The sequence below is a fragment of the Littorina saxatilis genome, linkage group LG17 (genome assembly GCF_037325665.1).
Source record: "Littorina saxatilis isolate snail1 linkage group LG17, US_GU_Lsax_2.0, whole genome shotgun sequence".
Lineage (NCBI taxonomy): Eukaryota > Metazoa > Mollusca > Gastropoda > Littorinimorpha > Littorinidae > Littorina > Littorina saxatilis.
Genome location: NC_090261.1, coordinates 23,675,899 through 23,681,898, shown reverse-complemented (window position 1 = coordinate 23,681,898; position 6,000 = coordinate 23,675,899). Strand labels below are relative to the sequence as shown.

At 38.5% G+C, this 6,000-nt stretch overlaps 1 protein-coding gene across 1 annotated transcript in view; it reads left to right on the top strand.

Moving 5' to 3' along the window:
* LOC138953973 (pleckstrin homology domain-containing family H member 1-like) overlaps positions 1-6,000 on the top strand; it is a gene marked incomplete in the record, with an annotated part of 204,408 nt that overhangs the window by 45,492 nt on the left and 152,916 nt on the right.

Below are 6,000 nucleotides of genomic sequence, written 5' to 3'. Positions count from 1 at the left end.
GAGAGAAAGAGAGAGAGAGAGAGAGAGAGAGAGAGAGAGAGAGAGAGAGAGAGAGAGAGAGAGAGAGAGAGAGAGTGTGTGTGTGTGTGGTTGTGTGTGTGTTCGAATGGCTGCTTTACCCTTGATATTGAAAATAGCACACAAGTTATGAAATAAGAGAAATTGTGTCCCTTTTTCTCATTAAACATATATATGTTTAGCTGCATAGCATTCTTCCTGCGACTGAAAACGGGGTTTGAGCGTATGAGGTAGACACAAATTCTTTGAAAGGGAACATTGTTTAGTATTTTTATCTTAGTTACATTGTTTCTGTAGTTATTTTTAAGCAAAGGATCACATCCCTCCCTTTATCCTTATTTAAACAGAAAGCGACGAAGAAGGAGAGAAAAACAAGAAGGCCGGAACAGGAAAGAGAGGATAGAAGGAGACAGACAAAAACTAAAACATAGTGAAGTTTCGTGGAGAAAAATGAGGAAATTTTTTTAAAAAGACGGGGGTGGGGGTGGCTTAGGGGGTGAAAAGAAAACGTAAAGGAACTTAGAAGGACAAAACAAAGGGAGCAAAGAATCGTGAAGATCCTCAGAGGCCTTCAGATAAGACCCCTTCTCTCTGTCAGCAAGCCTTGATGACGTCAGCTTGTAAAGTCATTTGACCGCGGCTGTTGAAGTTTACGACTTTCAGACCCAGTAAGATCTCCGGCCCCATTTCTCTCTCTCCTCCAGACAGACTACAATGCTATGTCCACGTCAGACACAGACATAGACGGGGAATACACGTGTGTGCGTGATACGAATGGGTGGGAATGGCGGTGGGGTTGGAGGTGGAGAATAGGGTGGTGTGGTGGGCCGACGCGCGCGTATGTGTGTGTGTGTGTGTGTGTGAGTGTGTGTGTTTGTGAGAAAGAGAGAGAGAGAGTGAGTGAGAGTCAGAGAAGGGGGAGAGAGAGAGAGACACACAGAGAGAGATAGTTAGAGACAGACAGACAGACAGAAAGGCAGACGGACAGTGTCAGAGAGACAGACAGACAGACAGACAGAGAGATAAGAAAAGTGGGGCGCCGGAGTATCTATGGCGGCATCATGGTTGTTCTGTCGGAGGCTGATGGCTTGATGACGGTATTTTGAATAGAAGCACAGACGAGGGGGAAACCCGGTTCGTGCCGATGGCTGATTTGTGACTGCTGATCACGTCAACACCAACATAGGGAAAGAAAGAAAGACAAGGTATGTGCTGATTGATGATGAATGGTTTTCTCACTTTGGTGTGAGAGGAAGTCATATCTGATCAGTCGGACAGCGTCGGCGTAAAAGCATGAAGCTGTTGCTGGAAGCATCAAAGTTTAACGAACGTAGTCGATGCGAAGCAATTGTTGCAACGGGGGACCGGAAAGACTGAATTGAAGTGTTTTAAAGCGAAACAAGAAACTAGTTTTAATATTGTTGCTTAGAAATCTTTTGTCTGAAAGGACGAACTACCATGTCCTCTGGGGTTGTTTGTGTTCTGCTTGTCATAGCCTGTTGGAGCTATGCTGGTCTCTTTTAATTAGACCGTCGGGCCATTCCAAGTCAGATCAAGAAATGAAAATGTTTCTCTTTGTTCTTCTTTTTTTCTCTCAAATATACACGTTCAGAAAATCAAGGTATTATTACACACATTGATTGATTGATTGACAGATTGGTTGATTGAGCGAGTGAGTGAGTGAGTGAGTGAGAGTGCGTGAGTGAGTGAGTGAGTGAGAGAGAGAGAGACAGAGAGACAGACAGAGAGAGATAGACAGAGAGACAGAGAGAGAGACAGAGGGAGAGAGAGAGAGAGAGAGAGAGAGAGAGAGAGAGAGAGAGAGAGAGAGAGAGAGAGAGAGAGAGAGAGAGAGAGAGAGCAATGGAGGGGCTAAGGACAGGTTATGACAACAAACAGGGGTTATACAGGCTTTGAGCTTTTTATGTCAATTTGTGGCTGCCAGATAATCCGCAAAAATACCTATTTGGCAGGATTTAGTTTTACTATGCATCAGATCACCCTTTCAAGTTGTTGCTGGAAGCATCAAAGTTTAACGAACGTAGGATTTAGCAGAGGATCAGAAGCCGTTGTAATGGCTCTCCAATCCCTAATCTTAGACATTTCTCATGGGAACCGCCGTTGTGCCATTTTCAGGCTCTTAGAGCTACTGTGCCAAGAATAATTCTCTGAGACTAGTTAGTTCTTGTCGCACGCTTTGATTCAGGAACGGAGAGGGCGTGAGAAGTCAGTCCCTGTTGATTGTCGGCTTAGCTGATACCGTGATAAGTAAAGGGCGATTGCTACCACTGGACTTCTTGTTGTTTTATGTGTGTGTGTGTGTGTGTGTGTGTGTGTGTGTGAATAGAATAGAATAGAATAGAATAGAATAATCTTTATTGCCATGAAACACACAGTTTATAAGGCACGTAATTAATTAACAAAGAAAATGTAGTAAAAGAAAACATCACCGTTTTTTGAAACATTCGTAAACAAACTGTGCTAGCTGGGTTTGTAGTTTGGGTATTTGTAATATTTGGCTGGGAAGAGTGTATTGGCCTGAATAGGCTATGCTTGATATGAATTTTTTTCTAATGGAAGTATATTTGGTGCATTTATCCAACAAATGTATTTCATCCTCTATCACATTACATTTTTTGCATAATCTGTCATTTACTGGTGTATTTAAATGTCGACCCTTTTCAATTTCTAAATCGTGTGCACTTATTCTTAACTTTGTTAATGCTTTTCTGTGATCTAAATTTTTTACCTCATTGATATAAGATTGCAATTCGTATTTCCTCGAGTCTGTTACTTTTGCGTAGAATTTTAATTTTGAACTTCCTTCAGACTTTTTCTTAATCCAGAATTTTATGAATTTGCATTCTAATTTCTCTTGTATGGCTTTTTGTAACTTTTTAGAATTAAATGTAGATTGATTTTGCCAGACATGATTAAATCCTAATTTATCTACTGCTTGTTTTATGAAATGTGACCATGAACTTTCCCGTGACGGATCTAATAGTGATAAATATGCTTGATATATGTAGGAGTCTTTTTTAGTCTCTAGTATATGAGCCCAATATTTTATGCATTGTGATAATATTCTCAATCCTATTGGAAACCGTCCTAGTTCTGCTAGCACTGGAATTTTCATACTTTTCTTATGCGTACCAAGAATGAATCTGCAAAATCTTATATGTGCACTTTCATGAGGGCATTCCTTGGAGATGCAACATTGAAAAAAGGCATCAATGTCGTCAAATATATGTGTATTTTTTATAATGTACGGAAACCATACTTCTGCGCCGTAACAAATAATTGGGGACACTAACAAGTCAAATAAATTTAAAATTGTTTTTGTTTGAACAAGACTATTTCTGAACGCTTTTCGAAGAGAGTAAGCTGCTTTGTTTCCTTGTTTGCTAAGATGCTCCTGGGCAATATTTAAATTTCCATTTTGGTTGAACACTATACCCAAATATTTATACTGGTCTGTTCTTTTGATAATACAATCTCCACATTTAAATATTATATTCATTTTGGGAAGACTACGACAAAATATTACAATGTTCGTTTTTTCAGTATTTATTTTTAATCCCCATTGTTGACAGTATATATTTAAGTAATCTAATTTTTGTTGCAGACCTAACTTTGATTTGGATAGCATTACTAAATCATCTGCATACATTAAACATGATATTTTTGTTTTTGAGTTTATATCAATGTATGGTGAATCAAAATCAGGTATATTTGTAGTGAAGTCGTTTATGAAAATGTTGAACAGTATAGGACTTAATGTATTTCCTTGATGAACACCTTTTCTGACATGTATACTCATTGGACACTCTTGATTGTATTCAGTTCTAATGAATGAATTTGTATACATATCTTTTATTATATTGAAACAGTATCCTCTTATCCCTAGTGTATATAGTTTAAGTAGAAGTGCTTCGTGCCATACATTATCAAAGGCTTTCTGAAAGTCTACAAAACATGCATACATTCTTCCATTTTTTAATTTTAAGAGATCGTCTACAATTTTTTTTAATACGAAAATTTGGTCCGTAGTTCGATATCCTTTTCGGAAGCCTGCCTGTTCTTTCTTAATTATGTTATCATCTTCTAAGAATTTTGAAATCCTTGAATTCATTACTTTGCAGAATAATTTACTAAGATTACTGCTCAAAGTAATACCTCTATAATTGCTTGGGTTAAGAGGGTCTCCCTTCTTATAGATTGGTATGCTTATACTTGATTTCCAATTTTTGGGATAATGTCCAGTAATTAATATTAAATTAAATAACTTTGTTAAAATATGTACAGTTCGATCTAAGCTTGCTTTAATAATCTCATTTGATAGTTTATCTGGTCCTGGTGCTTTTTTGTTTTTCAATGACTTACTTTCAATTTTAATTTCTTTTCCTGTAATTGGGTTATCTAATGTGGGTATATTATATTGATGAGTACTCTGTTTTAGTTCCTCTGTTGTGATTCCAATCTCAACTAAAGTGTGTGTGTGTGTGTGTGTGTGTGTGTATGTGCGTGCGTGTGTGCGCGTGCGTGCGTGTGTGTTTGTGTAAGTGTGTGTGTGTGTGTGTGTATGTGCGTGCGTGTGTGCGCGTGCGTGCGTGTGTGTTTGTGTAAGTGTGTGTGTGTGTGTGTGTATGTGCGTGCGTGTGTGCGCGTGCGTGCGTGCGTGTGTGTTTGTGTAAGTGTGTGTGTGTGTGTGTGTGTGTGAGGGGGGGGGGTATGAAGAACTTCCTTTAAATCTGACATAGATCTGCCAACTATTCCAGTAATGCTATGATTGCAAATTAAAACATGAATAACGTATCTGTCACGTGTGCCTGTGACAAAAGGTGTTTTTTTCATCATGGGAAAAAAATATCCAGACGAAAATAGATGTGAAAAGTGGCTTTCATCCTTTTCAATATCGTCTGCAAACAGAAAAGATAGCATGAAGCAGATAATTGAATGCACAAATAGCTGTTCACCAAAATGTGTGTCTCGCGTGACACGTTCTTCGAAGACGTAGAACTGGATGATGATGTTCCCTCTGCAAAAAAATACACACCAAGTTACATTTCATGTGATCTTCCAGGGAGCCTAGTTCAGTTGGTCGTATCAAACCCTTTTTTTCTCTGCGAAGGGTGTAGAAAAGAGGACACGATAATCAGCCTAAAATATCTTTCAGTCTACTTTATTTCAAAGTCCCAGGCTCGTCCGACAACAACAACAAGAAAACAACATTAACATAACAAGCACACAAACAAGCGGCAACAACATTTTTGCCTGAACACGAATAGCTAATTTGATAATAATATTCTCAGTAATGGCGAAATGCCTGAAGATCACATTGACATTATATCAGAGAGCTTTCTCTCAAACCCTTTGATCTGATCAACTTCAAGAAATTGCAAAAGTTGTGTGTTTATTTGAAAATGTCAAGTTTCCAGGGAGCATTTCTGAGCCGCAAATTCCTTGCCTCTTTCCCACACAGGCGCCCCACTCCCAGAACTCGTATTTGTTCGACGTAAAAGGTCTCATGGAGCAAAAATGTCGAGTTTATTTCAGAAAAATGTCGGTCTCCACATTTCATTGGTCCCTTTTATATCTGTGTTGGTAACATGTATAGACCAATGAAATACTGGACAAGTCGATTTTTTTTATTTCATTTTATTTTTTATTTTTTCTATTCTTAAAATAATAGGGGGGGGGGGGGGGGGGGGAAGAATGAAGAAAGTGATCAGTTAGTCTTTTTTCTCAAGAGTGAAATGTCGTCATTTATTTTGCATGTCATTGGTCTGTACATTATCACTAATATAAAAGGGACCATTGAAATGTAAAAATTAAAAAATATAAATTTATAAAAAAAATCTCCATATTGTCTTTTCGGGGTGCCAACCCAACTGGCGTTCCATACTCATCTACAGAGGAGGGCACCAGCCTGTTTACCACAGCATGTGCGATAGGCAGTTGTTTATTGGGGTGCACATTTTC